Here is a 22559-nt window from a genome sequence, read left to right as displayed (position 1 = left end):
AGAGCTTTAAAAACAAAAACTTTACTGTTAAGTTAGGTATCATTGTCTCTTTTCACAAATAGAATACCTGAGGTCCAGAGATGCCAAGGAATGCCTCCCAAACCATAAAGCAAAGAAATGGTACAAATAGATCCAAACGCAGGCAACACTACACAGTCTTAGTCACATTCCTCATCATGGGGCTAAATACTGAAATCCATAATTTAAAGGAGAACAGGTTTATTTTGGCTGTGGCTACCGTCCATGGTGGTTGTAGGATGTGGTAGAGGGCCCCGAGCAGAGGAAACCTGCAAAGATCAAAGAGAGAAGCCAGGGAGGGTTCTCTTCTGGGTCACACCCAAGGAATCTGGACTCTACTTTCAGCTGCTTCAGCATCTTCTAGAAGCCCACCTCTGAATACCTAAGAGCTGGGGAAGAGTCAATCTAAACCATAACACCACCTCTCCTTGGTTTGATTTACTAGTGTTGATCACAGTCTGAATATATTAGATGGAAAATTCCAGAAATAAATACTTCATGTATTTTAAGTAATATTTATTACAGTATGTTCTAATTGTTCTATTTTATTATGAGTTATTATTGTTACTCTAATTGTGACAAATGTATAAAGTGAACTCATCATAGGAAAACTGGGTGGGGTCTGGAACTGATCCACTGAAGGTCCTGCAATGGATTCCCTGCAGACAGAGGGGACTACAGTGCCTTTGTATTCTACATCTTCAGTGTTAACAAAACAAGCTTGTCACACAGTGCAACAGAGTCCAAGGGGAAGGAGCCTACCTGTAATAGGCTGCTTCCCCCCTCTGAGGGCCTGGAAAGCACTGGGAGAAGTGAACAAAGTGACGGTTCAGTTTAATCCCCTCCCTAGATCAAAGTGTTACTACATGCTGCTCAGACGCAAGCAGTTGGACCACTGTGAACTGAGCTCATCGCAAGCTTTGCAACATCTGCAGCTAACAACCCCATTTGTCAAAGAGGGTCACCCTCCTTGAGGAGCACCAGGCTCCTGCTCACTTGGTAGAAGAGTTTCTAAATCACCTCGCTGCATAATATCACAAACAATGAATTCCAAGCTGCATCCACCTCCACCCAAGTAGTCCTCTTTGGGTGTCCAGAGTAGAGCAGGTACAGCCCCAGCCTCACTTAGCAAACAGAAAATGCACAGATGCGATACTCACTCACTGGTTTAACCAACATTAGGGAACATACCAGGCAAGGCTCTATGCCAGAGGTGGTAACAAAGCTCAGGAAGAGGATGGCTGGTTTCTGTCTCAAGAGGCCTGCAGTCCAAAGGGATGATGAACTCGGCCGAAGTGCATGAAGTCTTACACAAAAAGAAGTAGGAAAGACTACAGGACGGCTTAAAAGGAAGACTGGGTCCCGTAGAGGCACCAGGAAAGGGCCCTTCACCTGAGGCCTGAAAACACAGGAAAAATGTACAAAAGTAAGTCTTAGGTGGGCTGCAGAGGGCCCTATGTGTCTCCTGGCCGGCCCTCCCTGTCTCCTGCCACACTGACAACCTGGTCCACAGAGAGCATGGACTGCCACTCAGAGTCCCTGCATCCTGTTGACTTGAACCCAGCACCTCTCCCTCATTGGCTCCCGCTGGCTGGGAGCCTCCCTTTCGTGTGTCCCTAGTCCACTGTCTGACACCCAGCATGTAGGGGCACTCAATGATGTGTCTGGGACCGGAAGAGAAAGAGGAAGGGAACAGTGAAGGAAAAGAGAGAATAAAAGGCATTGGTACTTGGCCTTGGGCACAGGGTCATTCTCCTCAAGGTCGTAAACACACTTGAGCATGCACGCACATATACACACACGTGCACACACACAGAGAACAAACACATAACAATTGTTTAAATTTTAAGTTTATTACAGTAAAGAACACACAGCCATTAATCTCCCCCCAAACAGTCGCCCTCCCTTTGAGCTCCCCCATCATTCTCGCCAGTCTGCGTGGCATTCTGAAGGTCTTCTTAGGAGTGTTGTAGAATGCACGCTGAGTGCTGCTGCCCAGTCCCATCCGCAGGAGAAGCAGGCTGGTGAAGACCAACCCCGTGTCCTCAGCCACTTCACTACCAGATCTGGCACCTCCAAGGCTCTGCCTCTTCCAGGAAGTTAAAATGACCCAGCATGGCAGACACTGGATAGATGCAGGCACCCAGGCAGCCAGGACCGCACAACTGCAAGGTGCTCTTGAAGGAGGACTTCCAGACTTGCTTCAGAAAGTGACAAGAAGCAGGGAGAACTGTGTTCACAGCGAGGGAGGAAATCTTGAAGGGGTCAGTGGCAATGCCTCTCTTACTGTGACACATTTTAAAATGAAACATTCACTGTATTTTTCAATCAGGTCACATATGCAGGATGGGTTTTGCTGCCCTAACTGCCAGGCAGGATTTTGCCCATAGAGTGCTTGCTAAGAACTCACCGGGAAAACGCAGCAAGCCAGAGAGGGCGCGCTCTGCCGCTCCCCACCGCTGCTCCGACTGGGGAGCTGGAGCCTGGGGCAGCAGTGGCCTCTGCTCGGCCCCCTCTCCTGCCTTCCCTCCCTGGGAGCCCGAGGACAGCGCTGAGCGAGGGACTCTGATGAAATTGGAACCACTGTTCCAAATTAAGGGGAGCAGATGTCCCTGTTTTGCTCGGGAGGCCTGGGTGGCCTGCTGTTCAGACAGAAATGGCAAGGCGCTGACCTTCCGGGGCTGCTGTCAATCTCGCGTGCAGATGGCCAGCCCGGAGCCCCGCGCTGCTCTGCATGGGAAATGCGCGGCCCAGCCGGCCGGCAGCTTGAGAGAGCGGGCTGCGCGGGGGTGCAGGGGGAGGCCCGGGAGAGGAGCGCAGAAGAGAAAGGCCTGCTCCGGGCACAATGGAGCCCCCGCGGCGGCCCCTCGGAAGACGGCGCGGTCCTCCGAGACCGCTCGGGCTGCACCAGGCCGGCCGCCGCGCTCCAGCTGCCTCTTCAGAACAAGGCCGAGCAAACGTGCCCACTTGATCCTAAATCCTCTTAGGCGCGCTCCCTGTGAACAAGGAGAGGGGTGGCCTTACAATCCCGAACAATCGGAGGCCTGGAAAGGCCTGGGAACTGCGCTCAGGGAAGCCGCCCTGCCACCACGCATGCAAATGTCCTAGCCTGGGGGTTCAGTGGCCGGTGACCAGCAGCCCTCTCTACCACCGGCCCGCAGCCAGGCCTGGAAATCAGCCCACCGCATGCAGGAAACACTCCTGTCTGGCCCTTGAGTGCCACTGGGAGTTCTGCAACCTCTCTGGGTGTCCCCCACTCTCCTCCCGCAGGAGACTTCCCATGAAACATTCAGAAAAGCCCACTGAGCTGCGTGGTCCTAGTTGTTACTCACCCAGGTATTTACGCTGATTTTTTTTTTTTTTCTTATTTCCTTTCTCTCTTGGCCTCCGTGGTCAGTGGTGTAAAAGTCCTGGGAACTCCCACCTAAATACCAGCTTCCTGTTTACAGCAGCTTTAATGTTTAATTGTTAAAAGCAGTCAACTAACAGCTGTAGGGGTCTGCAGCTGAAAAGAAGAAAAAAAAGCCCCCCAAAATGAGCAGGCCAGAGGTCGAGGTTTATTTTTAATTACTTATGTCAAAATCACAGTGGATAGAGGAGGTAAAATTAAAATGTAATTGAATGCCGGGTTTCCCTTGGCTCCTATGTCTACATGAACATGTAAAATACGATACAATAAAGTCTGAATGTTTTCATTTCCAGCAGCTAAATTTAGCCTCCACCCCGTCTTTAATGTGGCACGGCATTCTTTTGTTATAGGAGGTTAAAGTTCACACATTAGCACAACCTGTGCTCTCCCCAGCGTGTGCTGGGCACCACTTCATGGCTATTCTTCATTAAGTCCTGCTGCAAAACCTGGAATTTATGTAACCACCTGATTGCAGCCTCCCTGACCTGCAAAAAAAAAGCCCTTAAGGTCAACTCCTCCAGCCCTTTTCTGGTTCAGAATTTCCTGTCTGACTCCCAGGGAGTGGACAGCTATTCTCTGCCAGAATCCCCCTAGAATAGGGTCCCTCCCTACCTCCAAAGATAGCATTGCGCCTTGACTGTCTTATTTTTTAATAAAGGTTTTCTATATATAAAACTGGAATCTGTCTCCACTTACAGAGTCATGCAGAATAAATCTAATTTCTCTTCCATATGACATTACCCTTCAAATATTTGGAGACAACTCTCATGTCCCTGCAGTGTCTTCTCTGGGTTAGACATCTGCAGATCCTTCAGCAGTTTCTCCTGGGGGCCTGAGTCTCCCACACCACCCCTGCCTTATCTAGAGTTGCACCAGTTAACGAAAGTCCCTTTGAAGTCAAAGGTGTGACTCAGTTCATGCTAAAACCCAGCTTTCCGGACAGCCCAGGAGATTTAAAGCCAAACAGGAGAATCCGTCAGATCCAGCTCAAGTTATCCAGACAGAGGTGCATTTTGGTTTTCTGTGGTAGTGCTTTTCCACTCTGAGCTAGTCCAGCTATCAAGTGTTAAAAGGAGGAAAAGCCCTACTGTGTGCCAGCCTTTCATGCTTGCAAAAACTCTCTAAGTACCTATTCTCCGAGTAAGTATTATTGTTCCCCCTGTACAAGCGCAAATGTCAGCTAACTCACATGAGGCCGGGTAGCTAAGCAAGCGACAGAGCAGGTCTATAACCTGTTTTTGCAGTATAGGAAGCCGCTGCCAGATGGCCCTTTGGCTAAAGTGAGGTCCTGAATTTGTTTTTCAGCACATTCTGTACCATACAGCGTTAATTCAAGGCTAGTGTATATATCATGTTTATATAGCGACAAGGACTTTTGAAATACGAGTTAAGAACTTTAGGGAGGATAAAAAAGTTCTTTTTGGAAGCAAATGAAACAGAAATTCCCAGTTAAAGCCAAAAGTCATCCTGAACATGCTTTTATTCCAGTGGCATTACTTAACAGCGAAGTGTTATATTACCCTTGAATTTCCTGCCTGGATTCAGGGTAGGCCAGGCCCTTGATGCTATTTAAATTTTTCCATGTATCCAGCTCTATCAGCCGCAGCGCCATTGCCCTTCGCTGTGCCCGCTCTCCTGTGTGTCAGTTAGTCGAGGAAGGAGGAATCTGTTTCCCATGCACACACTGTAATTTTTTCCCAGTGTTGTTGAGCCTGCCAGAACAAAACTAAAACCACAAAAAGAAGATTTAGATCAGCCTCTTGATCACCCTGCTGCTATTTTACAGTTTGGGGAGGGTTGAACATCAAACACTTGCAACTGTCATCTGCACATTCCTTTGCAAAATAAAGAAGCATTGGCATGGACCCCCGCTAAATTATTTTCTGCTCTGAGATGTTGGAAACTCTTCCTCTCCAGGAAAACACTGCACAAGAGGCGCAGGGATTCACGGAGCTGGTTTTGAGAAAGGCTCTACTCTCTGCAGTGAATGTTTCTCTGCTGGCGTCTGACCAGGTGGACTTTCTACCTTGCCTTAGAGGTTTAGTTGTTTCTAATTTGTTCCCTGTGATGAACAGTGCCTGAGAGGCATGGGAGGTACTTATTTATTTATTTATTTATTTATTTTTTATTGGTACCGGGGATTGAACTCACGACTGCCTGCTTGCAAGGCAGGTGCTTATGCCGCTGAGCTAAATCCCCAGCCCCATGGGAGGTACTTTTCTTGTTTTTTTTTGCACCCATTCTACAGTATCTCTGGAAATCATGATCATATGGATCTATTAATTGTCTGCTTTATTGCTCATACATCTGTTTATGGTCCACTCTTTTTCTTGCATATAAGACTAGTAACCTCATCTGTCTTGTTTGCTACCTAGCACGTAGTAGGTCCTCAGGTCAGACTTTTTAAAGTAAAGGAATACATCTTTTGTATGTGTACTTTGCTCCTACATTTGTATCTTCACAAAGACAGAAAGTAGGGTGGGTGCTGGAGTTGGGAGGAAGGAGCACTGAGGGGCTGGTGTTTTGTGGGGACACAAGCTCTGCTGGGGAAGGTAAAGTGAGCTCCCCAGATAGATGGCGGTTATGGTTGGACAGCAATGTGAATCTGCTTGATGCCACTAAACTGCACCCTTCAAAACATTAACATATGTTATCACTCCAGGAACATATAAAATTGAAGTTGCTCTATCTTTAAAAAATTCATATCTGAGATATGCTCATTGGTAAATACCTAGACCTGGATATGTAAACAAATTATTTTTTAAAAAATATGAAACTAAAATAAAAATTATTCTATGTACACCTACAAAATGGTTCACATGGTTGATTTTAGCACAATAAAAATAAATTCTTTGATTGGGAACCCTTAGGGTAATGACAGATGTACACATATTAAATCTGGTGTATATCCCTACACTTCTCTCCGGATGGTCATGTCAGTACACATCCCGCCCATCCCTGTGGGAGGATGGTCATTTCCAACGCAACCAAACGCTTGGCTTTCTTCTTCTCTTTACTCTGTATTTGATGGGCACAGGCAGCCATGAACACTTACCTTAATTACTGTTTTATTTGGATTATTACATTTATTATTGAAGGTGACTATCTTTTCATGTATTTATTACTTATATATGAGGAGCTTTTATTATTTCCCATTTGTATTTGGGGTATTTGTTTCTTTGGGCTGATTTCTATGAGGTCTGCGTAAATTCCTGGTCCCTCCCAAACTCCTGGTCCCTCCCATCCTTTGCAAGTGACTTTAGAGGTGGGCAGAAGAGGGAGGAAGGAAGAACGGCAAGGAGGAGCATACTGCCGGCTGGACTAAGGGACAATGAGAGCTGGGTGGCCTGCTCTTACTGGGTATGAAAGCTGTTTCTAGATCAACAAACAGTGTCTGCTCAATTATTTAATGAGCATCTATTGAATGTGACTACCACATACTGGGAATCAGAAGTGGGAAGGACAGACATGATTTAGTCCATAAAATAAAAGAATAAAATGACATATTGTGGCAAGTGGGATCTAGGTGTTCTGGGACAGGAAATGATGGATATAAAGGGGCCATACTGGAAGGCCAGTTTACATTTGATGTCAGGGATGACCTCTCTAAATCCCTTAATTTAGTTTCCAACATGAACTTTTTCCTTCCATCTCGGAAATATGTGGAAAGATTTCTACTAGCAGTTCCCACTTTGTGAGTTTTCTTAGGACAAAAGAAAAAAGTCACAAGGCAGTGAGTTAAAGAATCTTGAAAATAGAGCATCATTGTTCCCAGTCACAGTTTCTCCTCTGTTTGCCCTTTGACACCTTTTACTTGATTGCTTTTAGCCCTGGATTAATTTTATTTGGCCTGAGGCCCATGCTAATTTGCATGGCTATTCTGTACACAGGTTGAAGCCATGAAGCCAGCAGGCCAGCCTGCACTCACAAGCCAATTCACATCCATCAAGTGGCCCAGGACTCAATATCCTTACTGTGGGAGAATGGAAGGTAATGAAAAATCCTACCATGACCTGAAATCATGACTCACAATGGTTGCCCTGCGGTCAGGCCTATGGTTAAACCATTCCATCATCCTTATGTTCTACTTGTCAAACACTTGCAGATTCCATTTGGGGCTGTAGACCTGTAATTATGGTCCTCATTGTTTCTAAAACCATAATTAACCCTCAGATTACATAATTAATTGTGCTAGGTGGAGCAGCTTCTTTTGTTTTACATTTTCAACTGTGAGGTTAATACAAATCCTTGTTTTGTTTGGTAATGCCAGGTATTGCTGAGCCACACCAGTTGATAAGATAATCAAGTAGTGTTGTCATATTTAACCGTTATTCTAATGAGTAGCTAGAAAGCTTGGTTGTGTCTAGACAGAAAATCCAGCATGGGGAAGTCCTAATGTGTTAGGCTTGAACATGCGTTTTGTTGATTCTTTTGGTAGACACAATTTTACTTTCTTAAAATTTATTTTTATTAGTACATGTTTGCAGTGCTTCATGATTACATCACCATGGAGTGTCGGTACACTCACATGAAACATTTTAATCTTTTCACTTCTTTTTTTCCTCTCCTCCCTCAATCTCTTGGTCTCCTCCTCATCTACAAAAGATCTATCTCCCTATTTTCTATTCTGTCTTTTTTTTTTTCTCTTTAACTATTTATAGTTTGAGTTTCTCATGTAAAAGAAATCGTGCAGTATTTAAGTTTCTGTGTCTGATTTATTTCACTTAAGATTATTGTCTCAAGTTGCGGACCCATTTTCCTACAAATGACTCAGATTTATACTTGTTTATGGAAGAGCAGGACTCCACTGTGTATGAATACTACGTGTTCTTTATTCGTGCATCTGATGATGGACATTTAGGCCATTTCCAAGATTTAGCAATCATGATTTGTGTTGCTGTAAAAATGAGTATGCATGGATCACTGTAATATGATGGATAGACAGATATTTGCTTTAGGTAGGCTTATCGTGCATTAGGAGCTGTGCTAAGTTTGAGGCAAACTGCTGTTTGCTTAGTATGCTTACTATCTATCCTCAAAAATTGCAGGACCCTTATGATGCCCTCTTTGGACAGGGTACAGAGGGTAGTTATATCCAAATCACCTGGGTAATATTGTAAAGACATACATGCCTGCCCGCCTCATGCCAAACTCACCTGAGGTTCTGGCTCTAGGGTTCAGGGTGAGGTCTGGCATGGACATTTTGAAATCACTCCAGGAATTCTGATTACACCCTTGGATGATGGACTGCTGGCGTGGGGAGCTTCCTAGAACTCTGTAGAACTCAGCTCCTTTCTGTAGGGCATCAGAACTCTCAGCCCCTCTTCAGCTGAGCCTGAGCCAGCAGTAAAAGCTAGACTTATGACCAAGATGGCCTGCCCATTTCTGAGAGGCTGTTCCCAGTCACAGGGTTAAGTCTGCTCTTGCTGCCGATTCTCATGGCATCGTTGGACAGGTAGGTCTCTGCCATCCTTTATCCTGGGCTGCTCTTCTATGTACTGACTTACCTGGTCACTTGTCCTTCAAACTTGGCTCATTGCTTTGGCTTGGCCTTGCTGTGCTGGTGTCTGCTGTGATTCTGTAGTTCCTCCTCATTCCTGTCTGATTCCCCTTTGTGAAGTGGAGACCCAAGGTACCAGGTCACAAATCCCAAATGATTGGACACCTGGGCTGAGCTCACTACTTTCTGTGGGCTGGGAGTCAACAAAGTGGTCAGAAAAGTGGCTCTTGGGGAAGGGTTGAATACAAAGAAAGGAGACCACTCAAAGAGGATAGGCAGAGAGGGAAAACTCAGCACAGTGTCCCAGAGAAAGAGAAAGAAACTTCTCTATTGTCAGAGGAGGGTAGCGCCCTCTGGCCAAGTGCCCAAGGGAACAGGAAAGGCACAAAAGGGCTGTGAAAGTCCTGGCCATTGCCTGCCACTGTTCCTCTGCTTGGTCTCCACTTGAGCTGCTCCTGGCTGCCTTCATCCTCCAGCTCTGGTCCAGATCTGACCTGCTCAGTCCCATCCAGGAGTGCGTGTGACCAGGCTCCGACAAATTGTGCAGACACTCATGGGAGCATCGCCAAAATACCATTTTTGAGTGACTGGCAATGATTTGCCTCATGCAAAGCCCATGGCCAGCGTCTGATTTCTGGTTCTCCTTTAAAATTCCCATTGTCAAGTCTGATTATTCCAGATGTGATATTCTGCCAGAGTATGTTTGACATTGGTGACAAGTCAGAGCAGATATTTTCTGTATTTTACTATTATGTTTTATTTTCACACTGGCAACACTTGATCCCCTGACTCACATCTCTTAAAACACATAGTAGATTCACAACTCTTACCGAATGAACAAGCTTTATAACTGAAAGTACAACCAAATATAACCAGGAAAATAAATTAACATGCTTATGCTTTTTTTCAGGTTGTGCCCATTTATGACATCTTTTGTTGCATCTCATTGTGTTGCACACCTGTTAGTTCATTCCTTCACTTTTACTGAGCACCTGATACCCAGCATTAACCTGCCATGCTTCCCAGGCTGGTCTCAGCCAGACTTCCTCTCTCATCCCCGCTACATGCCCACTTTGACACAAAGATGACTAAGACATGGTCCCTTTCCCCACCTTTCCCAGCTGGAGAACATAACAGCCACACCTCAATTGTTTTGAGCTGGAAAAGCTCTGGTGGCATTTGAGCTGGGCTTGAAGGACACAGAGCAGGTAAGTGGGGACAGTCTTGCCCAAGCAGCAGGTGAAGAGGCCTGGGTCACCAGAGCAGGTTGAGGAGCAGGGTATGGCTCCTAGGGTGGGGTGGCAGCTCTGCCCAGGCCTGTACTGTGACAGCTGCTGCCACTTGTGGTTAGGAGCATGACCTTCCTACTGAGCTGTCACTTCCATATGCCTGGATTCTCAGGTCACATGTCCTTACCCACCTCCTTCATTCTTTGAGGGTGGAGAGGAGCTGCTAAAGACTTTCTTTCTCTCTTTTAAAGCAAACCAGAGCTAACCACTGCCTGAATTCCACTCAGGTGTGTAGCAGCCCCACCAGCACCTCATTCTCCTCCCTGGCCTGGCCCAGCCTCCCTAGAGATCTCTGAGCCCTGGGAGAGGTCTGCACAGCAGTCTAAAAATAGATAAGAAAAGGAACACACATACTTGGGATAAATGCTCTTACCAGGCCCCAGGCAAGGCAGCTGTATCAAGTTCAGGCTTTCTCCTGGCCAAGCCACAGGGTCGTGAGAGACTTCCCATCTTGGCTTCTTGAGCTGGGAAAGGAGCAGAGGAAGCGGAGGGGCAGGATGTGGTAGACCAATTGTGTGCTGCAGGGAGGGCCAGCCACTCTGGGCAAAAACCCTCCTACAGACTTAGTGAGCAGAGCTATCCAGTTACACATGCACATGTGTGTATATACAGTCACACACGCACACACACACACACACACACACACACAGCACTCAGACAACCCTTGCTTCAGTCTGCTTCGGTGGAACCTGGGATTTGGGATAGTTCTTTTTCATGGTGGCCAGCCACTCTGGATGCATGGTCTCCAGGGTTTGCTGAATATGCACAGCCATCTCCAAGACCACAAAAACACAATATTTACTCAACATAAATTCTGGCTTCATGAGTTAGCAAACAAATCCCAGAAAGCAGCAACTTATCTGTGATAACTGTCAAATAAGCTAGGCAAGCCCGGGTGTGCAGTTATCATACGGCTCCCTTTCTACCCTTCTGTGCCGGAATCTCCTCTCCTACCCCTGTATCAGTTCAGCCGGGTCTCCAAGCTTTGTTTCAGGGCAGAAGGTGTTGGAATCATAACTTTAGATCCTGATTCAGTTGGTTTCAGAATAGAAAAGATACTTGCTCTTTGTTTCCAACCTCTTTCCAGAAAAAAATTTTTACTCTCAGGAAGGTGTGACAACACAGTCACCTCTGGATCCTAGGGAAGTTTGGGGGGACTCCCATGAGCAGGGTAGATGAGCTGTTTTCCTAGTGTTTTAAATGGGAGAAGCTCTGAGTACATCTCTGGTGAGTCACACTGAGGGGAATGACTTGTGTTTTAGAGTCTGACGAGGATCCTTAACAAAATACCTCATGCAGCCATTATCAATATTGGAGGACCCTCAACTTTCAAAATATTGAAACATTTACCCTTTAAGAACCTCATGCACCTTAGTATGAAATCTTTTCTCACTCAAGAAGTGTCTATCTTTAAAATAAGTTCTTCTTTATGGCCGTAAGATAGGATTGATGGCAAAGGAAGTGAGATGGAATTATATTTCCTGTATAACTCTTGGCTTCCAGGCCAGTGAAGTAGAATTCTTACCTGGGCAGCGCTTCTGAGCCAGATGTAGGAAGCCCAGAGGTATCCCTGTATGTGGCCCATACTAGCCTGAAGTCACACTGCCTGTGTCCCCTTACTAGTTCTGTCACTACAAGCAGCACAGGCTTGGGGAAATTGCTTAATTTCTATTCGACTCAGTTTCTTCTCTAAGATAAGGGTGCTGAGCCACCTGCTGCACGGGTCCACGTTGCTTTAATAAACTAACACTCAGGCGCTCAGCAGTCGCCATCGTAGAGTAGGTGCTCAATAAATGTTAACTCCTCCCTCTGTGGCTCTCATCATTTCAATAGATCTGATAGCTCTGATGGCACTGTCCACTTCCCAAACACCTTGATTCATTTGGAAAGATTGACTTGGCCTTGCAATAAACTGTGACTTTTGTTGGTAAATATTCTTGGAGGAAAAAGTACAAAGCGGGGTGTAGAAACATGTTGCCAGGAGAGTGTGTGGTCTTCTACCCTGACAGTCATTGCACCCTAGTAGAAAAACACTTTGTTCCCAGAAGGTGGTTAACTTCCCATTTGGATGAAGTTATTACTTGGACCTTCTCCTTTTTATTCAAGAGACTTTTTGCAGTTACTTGATTTAGTTCAAAAGACCCAAAGTGCTGTGGAATAAATTTGCTTCTGGTGATGGATGGGCACTTTGACAACCCAGAGCTTTGCTTCTAACACAGTTTTAGTACCACTCAGTACCACCAACCAATGAAATACCGCAGGACACCCTTTCACCAGGTGCATGTTCCTCTCCGGTTGCAGGGAGATTAGGTGGTCTATTTAAAACTGTCCAGAAAATGGGTGGCAGACAGACTGAGATGCCATTAGGCCACACTTGTACACAGAGGTAACAGGAAGGCACTGGCTGTCTTCTGCCCACATGTCTTTGATTAGAAACAGAGGATGTCAGGACTTTTGACTCCACTGAGAAACACAGTGAAACTTTATTAGCTCAATTAAAAATCCCTGTCACCAAAGTCTGTGCAACTGAATTCCTGGAGGGCAGAGCCTCCGGTAAATATCTGTGACATGGCTGTCTGGTCCCAGTGGTGGTTGAGTCTCTGGGGATCCCTGGCACAGCTGTGGGAAGACAAAGGGTCAGGCTGTGCTTTCCGCAGGCTCGAAGGACAGTCCATCCTCCTGAGGAGGAAATTCTACCACACAGTTTTCTCCAAACCAGATGCAAAAACCAAAACCTTGAATCCAAATGTCCTCTGTCGAGCGAGAACATTCTGAGACCTCAGAAATGATCACTCACCAAACATGGTTTTCCTGACTTGTAATTTGGTCAGTTATCACTGGTTATAGAAAGGTTCTGGGTGGTCCTGTCCTCAGGGAACTCTGTAGGTTTCATGGTTTTGGTTTCCGGAGTTTTCCGCTTACCTAGGAGTTCCAGGGAAACGAAGTTGCTGAGGGAGTCAGCTGCAGAAGGTAGCTCCACACCCAGGGAGGAAAACCCTAATTAGGGTTCCTCCCTCCCCTTCCTAAAAGCAACAGCGGGCCTGGGTGGAGGTGGATGCTTTTAAATTGTGATCCCTCACACACCTGCCTAAGAAAGATGCTCACCTTAAAATTTCAAAACATTTTATAATGATCTATACATTTTTTATAAGTTCCATTAGATCCTCTGCTGCCTCTCTCTGGTGTCAGAGCTGCTAAGGATCACTGTGCTCCTTCCCTGAGGGCCTGGGTCTTTGTTACTTGGGTGGTGTGAGCCTCTGGTTCCTGAACCTTAATGCATTCCTCTAATTTAAAGTATGCAAACTAGGAATTCTGCCTTCACAACCATCCCATGCAATTTGGTTGAAGAGCTGAGCACATTTCACAGCAAGAGGATGGGGACCAACCAAATTGGATGGAAACTGCTCAAATGAGCAATTTGCATTTACTGTCCTCTGGAGAGGGGAGGAAATACATACAGAGACATCTGCTCTGAAAGGTAAGGTCTCATCCCCCACTCCTCCAGCTTTCTCATTCTCCATTCTGTGTCGCTTAGCAATCACAGGAAGGATTTAACGTGTGACATGGGACGCCTACCGCCTGGAATATGGTCCAAGGTACCAGAGTGGGAACCGAGTGTGGAAGGGAAAACCAGGTCAACTGGTATGAAGAACAAGACAGAAGAAATTCCTGGTAACAATGGGACAGGCCAACGGGTGTCAGCAATCCCTCCTCAGCAGTTCGGGCTGTCCACCAAAAGAGGAGGCCATGATCCTGCCTTCTGTAATAATAATAAACCCAGAAAGCATAGCCTGGGGCTCTTTACAACCTGGCCAAGCATTTCCCTTTGCAAAGTGGGGAATGTGTTTACTGAAATGAATCAAGGAGAGAACAGTTTGAGATGTCAAGTGGAGATCCACCTCTCTGAGTCCATAGATTCCGTCCTCGTTCTCTGATCTGAGGGAAGCTGTGTGGGTATCAAATACCAGGGTCACCCTCACAGCAGCATAGAGATTGTGGGACCCTCAGGCAATACCAGAAGTCTTCTTTGGGTAAAGCAGCTTTGCCATCAAGTGCCTCGCTCCCAAGTTGGTTTTTTCTTTGCTTTCAAGATTTTTTTTTTTTTCTGATTTCATTACGCTCTCAAGCTTAACATCAAGATTGATTGGGAGACAGTAAAGATAGTGTCTGGGATGTGCAGCGCTGAGCAGAGGAAACCACGATGCTCACCTGGAGAAATGACTCTCATGAGTACACACCATTTTTATGGGATGCTTTGGCCTCCCAGTTCAGCTGGTATAAGTGCTTTAAAGTTGTTTGGCTGTGATCTTGACTCATTTCTTCTAACTAGGCCACAGTTTAAGTGCAGTTTGACTCTACTGGCTGAAGCTCTTAGAAGCAAATGCTGGACTCAGACCTGTCACTCACCGCTGTTCCCTGCCCTTAAGGATGGAAGAGTCCCGGGTCAAGACCTTATCTTTGTTGGTCTTGGCAGTTCTCACATCCTGCATGTATGGGCCCCAAGACAACCCCCCCCCCCCACTGTGGCCAGCTGGATGGAGGTCACCAGGGAAAACCTCTCATCACAACAAGTCACTTCCTTTCTCAGGCCACAGCCCCCAGGCTGGGTCACCCAGGGGTAGGGAAACAGGCCAATTTAGGATGAAGGAGATTGTGCAGTTTATTTAGGTGTGTGTGTGTTTGTGTGTGTGTGTGTGTGTGATCCATACTGAGACTGATACTATGTCTTTGTTAGGGGTGACTTTGGAATTATCTCTATTTTCCTTCTATTTCTGAAGGTCGCATGCTGTGATTCAAACCACACGATTCACCAAAATTAACACTGATGAACTAGCTTTTTACATAGAATTTTGTTTTCTAAGAATCAGCGTATTTCTATTTTCTTACTCCAGATATTGCCAATTATGTGTGCCCAGGGTATGGATATAGCAGGGCCAAACTTGGGTGCCATCTGCATGCAGAGACATTCCTCATATGTCCTCCTCCGCAAGTTTGTTCCCTGAAATCCTTAAACAGAAAACTATGTCTTTAGTTTCACCATCTGATATGGGGCCTCTCTGCCTGTAGGGACAAGACGCTCAGCGAACGAAGTCAACGAAGGGTACAAGTTCTTGCTGGAGGCTGAACTCGCCCAGCGGCACAAAACCCTGGTTCCCTCTGCACTGTGTCCAGCAAGCACTCCAGAGCTGGGCGCGGTGGTGAGGCCCAGTCCTCACCCACCTGACGTGGAAGCAGTGACTCAGTCCTGTGTTTCCAGCTTTTGCTTGTGATGCACATTGCAGGGTAGAAGTGATAGATATCAAGGCAGGGCAATCACCCTCAGGTTCTTCTAAGGCCAAACTAACTTTTAAGAGACTCCAAGAGCGAATTTTCAGCAAAGTGCTGCTAGAAGACCTCGCTTGCTTTATCACTTGTCTTCCTGCCTGACCCAACCAGCAAGCTCATCCCCAAGCAGGCGCCTTCCTTGACGGCAAGGTGAGAAGCGGCAACGGCTCATGCCTCCCTTTCCTCCTGGTGGCTCTGAACCGTTCTTCCAAATGTAACGGCAACTCGAAATGGCTGGGGATCTCCTTGCTCAGGCCCTCTGGGGGCCTGGTTGAAGAAATTGACAGACGCTGGCTGATCTTTCATCTAGACCAAGCTGGAAGAGTTGTCACAACGCTCTGGAATCGCCCCCTTTATATCAGCTACTGTGCATATTAACGTCAGTAGGATTTGCTTTCACTATCAGCATTTTTTTCAGCACAATTAAATTCACTGCATTTCTTCAAAATTTTGAAAATCGTATTCATATTTATGACCTGATTTTGAGAGCTTTTAATTCTTTTATGCTTCTTTTTTAAAAAAGCATATGAAAAGAAAATGGAAGACTACTCAGCTGACTGGAATCATATTCGAAACAACTCTGAATGTATTTCCCAATGTTTCCTGACTGATTGCCTAGGAAATAAGTAACTCCAAATGATACCATTATATTTATATTTGTGCATGAGGAATATTGCCTTTATGGCTGTGGTTCTGAAACAAATTCCCAAGGAAGTGCATAAAATATCAAAATAGCATTTTCAATATCTGCCAAACCTGAACACTTGCATCTCAGCAAGAAAATATGTAACAAGTGAGCAAACTGCCGCTTTGTCAAATATAAATGTGGCAAACCCTAAGGTGGCTCCTCTTCAGCTCAATTGTCTCAGCATGCCAAGCAGCAGGGACAGTGTTTACTGTGGAACACAGGCAAGAAACCCAATCTTTATATTATATTTCCAGGAGGGCATTCTATTAAGTTCCACAGAGAAATGATGAGATATTCGCGGTCAGATGGCACATTTTCCTTCTGAATCACCTATTCCATTTAAATGTGATCAGTTTTTCAGCGTGCATCCCTAATGTTCTACCGAGTCGCGGCCTCCTGGCTGCCTCCTCACCAGCTGGTCTCCCCTGACCGAGGGGACGTTAATGAATTCTGAAACATGACTCCAGGCTCCGGATTTCCACGCAGCCTGGCCTCCTCCAGACTCACCCCGACTCCACGTACATGCTTTTCAAGAGACACAATTTTGTCTTGTCTGGAGAGCAATGCAATTAGAAAGCAATTTGGCCCGCACACGCAGCTTGCATGGTCACTTGGCCCTGAGGCCTCCGCCTGCCCTGGCGGCTGGTCTTCTTCCGCCTTGGCTGCCCTCTGAGATGTCCGCAGCTCACAGGTCCTCATCCCCACTTTCTCACAGCCCAGATCTGGCCAGAGTCCGAGGGTGTCGGGTGCTGTCTTGTTTGGAAGGCTTGGGTCTACGCTGGAGCCCAGTGTCAGCCCTGAGTCCCACATGACCTCGGGGCGTGTGCTGTGATGCCTCTGTACAAAACAGAACAAGCAGCCTGACATCGACTAACCACATGCCTAAAAACCAATATAAAGATTGGTTTTATGCCTGCATTCCACAGCAAACACTCGCCCTGCTGGTTTCCTTGTTTCATTTACTGAGCGCCTGAAGTTCAGAGAGCTTCAGAGGCCTCTTCTCCTTCCTCATTATATTGTTCACACGTTTTCCCTCCCTGAATCTCTGTCCCCAGGCTCTCTTTGGAAGCCATCTTTAATTCATTCCCTCTTAGGTGCAGTAAGGTGCCATCTTCCATGAATTTGGACTTCTCTTTCTGCACACGGTATCCTAATTTGGGCCTCTTATCCAAACCACTGTAACTGCTTCCCATCTGTTTTTTCTACACTCAATTTCACTTTCTCTGATTCTTACATTCCCAGATGGTCAGATTGCTTTTCCAAATGCATATCACTGGTAGTTTTATAATGTCATCTTTCTGTTCAGAGATCTCCAGTAGTGTTTCAAAGACCAGAGTTTCCTTAGGTGGTGTTCTGGCCCTTTGCCAATTCTTATAAATAAAGTTTTATTGGAATATAGTCATCCCCATTCATTTATAGCTGCACTGTTGTTATGGTGGCAGAGTAGTCATTTAGACAGAGACCACATGGTTTGCAAAGCCTAAAATATTTATTATTTGATTTATTATGGGAAGTATTTGCCAATCCCTGCTCTAAAATATGGCTTATAATTTCCCTTTTAGTTTAATTTCCTGAGTCTGGGTTTTCAAGCATTAGTGTCTTAACTTACCTGAGCCCGCTCCGTCCAAAAACACCTCAAGACCACTCTCTTCCTGGAGGCTTCCTGATTTCCATGTCAGTGTGATCTTCCTCCTATCAGCCCACTACACTTTGCTGTGGCATTTCATGCATTCTGACGTCTATGACAATGTTAATGTGCATCCTGTTCCTCCCCTCTTGCTCCAGCCAGGTCTTAAACTCCTTGAGAGCAGAAGCTATGCCTCACCCCCATTAACACCTTCTCAGATGCCTGAACATAGTCATTCAATTGATATTTGGAGACTTACTGGACTCAGAAACGAGAATCTTTTCTTCCGGATGCTTCCAGAATAAACAGTCAACATCCTCTTCTACTAAAAACATGATGAGGAAATGAGCACAAACTATGCTCCTCTAAGAAAACAGTTAAAGATTTGCTTTATTTCTTGTTTTGTTTGGATAAGTGATTGAGGAAGTCCCCAGCTTCTGTATGAGTCTTTCCAGGAAAGAGACAGAGCTGGAACCACAAGAATGAACACGGAATGGGACTTGGCCTCTCCGCTCTCTTAAAGATTTTCTAGGGTGAGGCACTTTCCCAGACTGGCCAAGGCATGAGTCGCCGGTGCTTGTGAATCTTTGCACAAGGGCTTCAATTGTCCTCTGATGAAAAGAACAGAGAATCTCTTGAACAATGGGACTGGTGACCAGAATATTAGAACCAGAAATTATTTGAATGAGAGAAATTTGAATCTTTTGAAAGAGATCTGTGATAGACAGGTTCTGTTGTTTGGATAAGTGACCCCAAAGGCCCACATATTGAAGTTCTGGTCTCTAGCCTGTGGTCCTCTTGGGAAGTGGTAGAATATTTAATAGAGGAGACTTGATTAAAGAGAAGTAGTCCATTAAGGGGAATGCTATTAAGGGGATCTTGTTACCTGGATTCTTTCTTTCTTTTTCTCTTTTTGCTTCCTGGCTTCTATTTGGTGAGAAATTTCCTCTGCCACTTGTCTCCCACAACATGGCCTGTTCACCAGAGACAAAAGCAGCAGAATAATAGCTATGTACTGAAAACTGTGAAGCCATGATCCAAAATAAACCTTTATGATTTTTAAATTTGTTGTCTCGGGTATTTTGTTGTAGTAATAGAAAGCTGACTAATACAAGAGTAATTACCTTTCTGTGGCTACTGTAACAAATTACCCTTAGCCAGATGATTTAACAAACATTGTTTCTCTCACAGTTTTATGGAAGCAGTTTCCTGGGCTAATACTAAGAGGCTAGCAGGGTTATGCTCAGTCTAGAGGCTCCAAGGTATATTCCATTTCCTTTCCTTTCTCAGGTTCTAGTGGCTGGCCACAACCCTTAGCTCAGTGAAGCCTGACTCCAATCACTGTTTCCATCTTCTTCTTGCTGTCCATGTCAAATCTGTTTTCTTCTTTTTAAATTTTTTGTTTCCTCTTTTTAAATATTTTTCATCAGTTTATGTTTTGATACATGATAAACACATTCACTGTAAGGAATTGTTACCTATATACACAACATCTCAGACCAATCTAGTATAATCACTCATCCAATTGTAAGATTCTTAACTCAATTTCGTCAATAACATTCATTTTAGACATAAAAAGTAACTACAATAGACTTAATATTTGTGTCCTAAAATTTGTATATAAATAATAGGATTTGTTGCATATAACCTGATGTTTTTATATTCATACATATTGTGATTTCTGTAGTCAAGATAATTTAGATGTCTATCACCTTATGGTTACAAATATTTTTGTGTGTGGTGAGAACACAAGACCTACTTTCAGCACATTTCAAGTATAAGCTATGGTACATTAAATCTCTAGAGCTTACTTATTTAACATAAAATTAAAAGTCACAGTCTTTATCTTTGCAATCCTCCCATTGCCATCTCCAGTTGCTTTGCAACAACTATTCTACTCTCCACTTGTACAAATTTGACTCTTTTAGATTCCAAGTACAGGTGAGATTATAGAGTATTTGTCTTTCTGTGTCTAATTTATTGAACTTAGCAGAATATCTTTGAGGTCATTTGTGCCCTTAAAAATGGAAGAATTTCCTTCTTCAAGGCCAAACAATATTGCACTGCATGTGGACATTCATTTTCTTTATGTTTCTCATCTGTTGACAGGTGGGTTCCATAGTCTCACTATTGCAGATGACTTTAGTGAATATGAAAGGTATCTCTTGAAGGTATTGATTTTACCTCCCCTAGATTTTTAATATAATTTAAAATCAGAAAGTATAGAAACTTCAACCTTTCACAAGACAGGGTTAGCTCTCCAGCGTCTTTATGGTTCCAGATGAATTCTTTTTTGTTTCTTTGAAAAATGCCTCCATCATTGTGACAGGAATTGGACACAATCTCTGGATTGCATCAAATTTCATGAGCATTTTAATAATATTCTTCTAAATCATAAATCTTGATATTTTCCCAATTATTTGTGTTTTCTTCTATTTCTTTTATCAATATCTTATAGTTCTAAATGTAACAGATCTTCACACTCTTGGTAATTTTTTCTTAAAAATTTTGAATTATAAATGGGCCTGCTTTCTTAATGTCCTTTTCAGGCAGTTCAATGATGCTTAAAGAAATGCTACTGATTTTTGTATGTTGATTTTGTATCCTGTAACTTTACTGAATGAATTTACTAATTATAAGTATTATGGAGTATACAGTTTTCTACCTACAAGGGCATGCCACCTACAAACAGAGATAATTTTTATTTATGTTAGCTGGGTATATTTAATTTATTTTTCTTGTTTAATCACTCTGGGTAGGACATCTAACACTATACTGAATAGCACTGGGAGTGGGCATCCTAGCCTTGTCTCAGATCTTATAGGGAAAGATTTCAGTAATGCCTCACCTCATCAGTATGACTTTAGCTATGCACTTTTCATAAGTGTTTTTATTTTACTATCCTGTGATAAATTCATTCTATATCCATTTTCTTGAGAATTTTTATCAGAACAGGTGTTGAACTTTGTTAAATACTTTTTTCTAGATTTATCAAGATTATCATTTTTATTTCATTCTGTTAAAGTGTGATGTCACATTTATTAATTTGCATATGTCCATTTATTCATAAATATCTCAATGTGATCATTCTTTTTGCTGAGTAGTACCCCATTGTATAAAAATACCACAGCTTTTTTATCCATTCCTCAGCTGGTGAACACTTAGGTTGTTTCCAAGATCTGGCTATTACAAACTGTGTTGCTATAAACATGGGTGCACATATATCACTGTGGTATAATGCTTTCAGTTCTTCTGGGAATATGCCTAGAAGTGGAATAGCTGGGTCAAATGGGACTTCCAATCCCAGCTTTCTGAGGAGTCTCCAGACTGATCTCCACAGTGGTTGCACCAGTCTACACTCCCACCAACAGTGCAGGAGAGTTCCTTTCTCCCCACAGTCTCTCCAGCATTTGTTGTTGGTAGTTTTCTTGATCTTGCCCATTCTTTCTGGAGTGAGATGGAATTTCAGTGTTGTTTTAATTTGCGTTTCTCTAATGACCAATGATGCTGAACATTTTTTCATGTATTTATTTGCCATTTGTATTTCTTCATCTGAGAACTGTGTATTCATCTCAGATGCCCATTTTTGGATTGGGTCTTTGAATTTTGGGAGTCTGACTTATTTTAATTCTATGTTTTAGACAGAAGTCCTTTGTCTGCGGAACATCTTCTGATCTATCCCATGGATCTTCAGATCTGCTTTTATTCCAGTACCATGTTGATTTTATTACAATAGCTTTGTAGTATAACTTCAAGTCAGAGATTGTGATGCCTCCTGCCTTGCCTTTGCTGCTTAGAATTGCCTTTGGTATTCTAGGTCTCTTCTGATTCCAGATGAATTTTAGGAGTGATTTCTCTAGATCTATGAGGTATGTTGATGGTATTTTCATTGAGATTGCATTGAATCTGTATAACAGTTTCAGGAGAATGGCCATTTTTACAATATTTATTCTTCCCATCCATGAACAAAGGATGTCTTTCCGTTTTCTGTGATCCTCTTTGATTTCTTTTTCAGGGTATTATAATTTTCTCTGTAGAGATCTTTTACTTCTTTTGTGAGATTAATTCCTAAGTATTTCATCTTTTTGGATGCTAGTATGAAGGATGTGACTTCTCTTATTTCTCTCTCTTGTTGTTAGTGTATAGGAATGCTACTGATTTTTGAGTATTGACATTGTATCCAGCTATACTGCTGAATTTATTTATTATACCTAGGAGTCTTTCAGTGGATTTTTGGGGGTCTTCTATGTAGAGTATCATGTCATCTGCACATAATGATAATTTAACTTCCTCTTTTGCTATCCTTATTCCTTTTATTTCTCTCTCTTGTCTAATTGCTCTGGCTAGTATTTTCAGTACTATATTAAATAGGAGCAGTGATAAGGGACAACCTTGTAAAAATATGGAACCCTTCATGAATTTGCGTGTCTTCCTTGTGCAGAGACCATGCAAAATCTTCTCTGTATCATTCCAATTTTAGTAAATGTGCGCCGAATCGAGCACTTAATTTGCATATATTGTCCCAATAATGTTTCCCAAAAATAAATTCCTCTTGGTCATGATGTATAACTTTTTTGAGAGCAGGTGAATTATTTTGGAAATATTTGGCTTGCTAGCATTACAGACTTACGTAAACATTTATTAAATATATTGACCAATACTTTCTTGTTGTATTGTTTGTTTGTACATGTTTGCAGAACATA

At 43.8% G+C, this 22559-nt stretch overlaps 1 long non-coding RNA gene and 1 other non-coding gene across 2 annotated transcripts; both read right to left on the bottom strand.

Moving 5' to 3' along the window:
* Window positions 1–4889: 4889 nt before the first annotated feature.
* Window positions 4890–10954, bottom strand: LOC106027435 (uncharacterized). The gene is made up of 3 exons (XR_001201025.3): window positions 10590–10954; window positions 8935–9120; window positions 4890–5153 (listed from the first exon to the last, which is right to left on the bottom strand). It is a non-coding gene; the product is annotated as an uncharacterized LOC106027435 (long non-coding RNA).
* Window positions 10955–22252: 11298 nt separating this feature from the next.
* Window positions 22253–22359, bottom strand: LOC111756442 (U6 spliceosomal RNA). The gene has a single exon (XR_002790935.1). It is a non-coding gene; the product is annotated as a U6 spliceosomal RNA (small nuclear RNA).
* Window positions 22360–22559: the final 200 nt, after the last annotated feature.

The sequence above is a fragment of the Cavia porcellus genome, unplaced genomic scaffold (genome assembly GCF_034190915.1).
Source record: "Cavia porcellus strain 051 isolate PalLab524CR breed Dunkin Hartley unplaced genomic scaffold, mCavPor4.1 scaffold_7, whole genome shotgun sequence".
Lineage (NCBI taxonomy): Eukaryota > Metazoa > Chordata > Mammalia > Rodentia > Caviidae > Cavia > Cavia porcellus.
The sequence above is the reverse complement of the archived record's forward strand: the minus strand, read 5'-3'. Positions and strand labels throughout refer to the sequence as shown.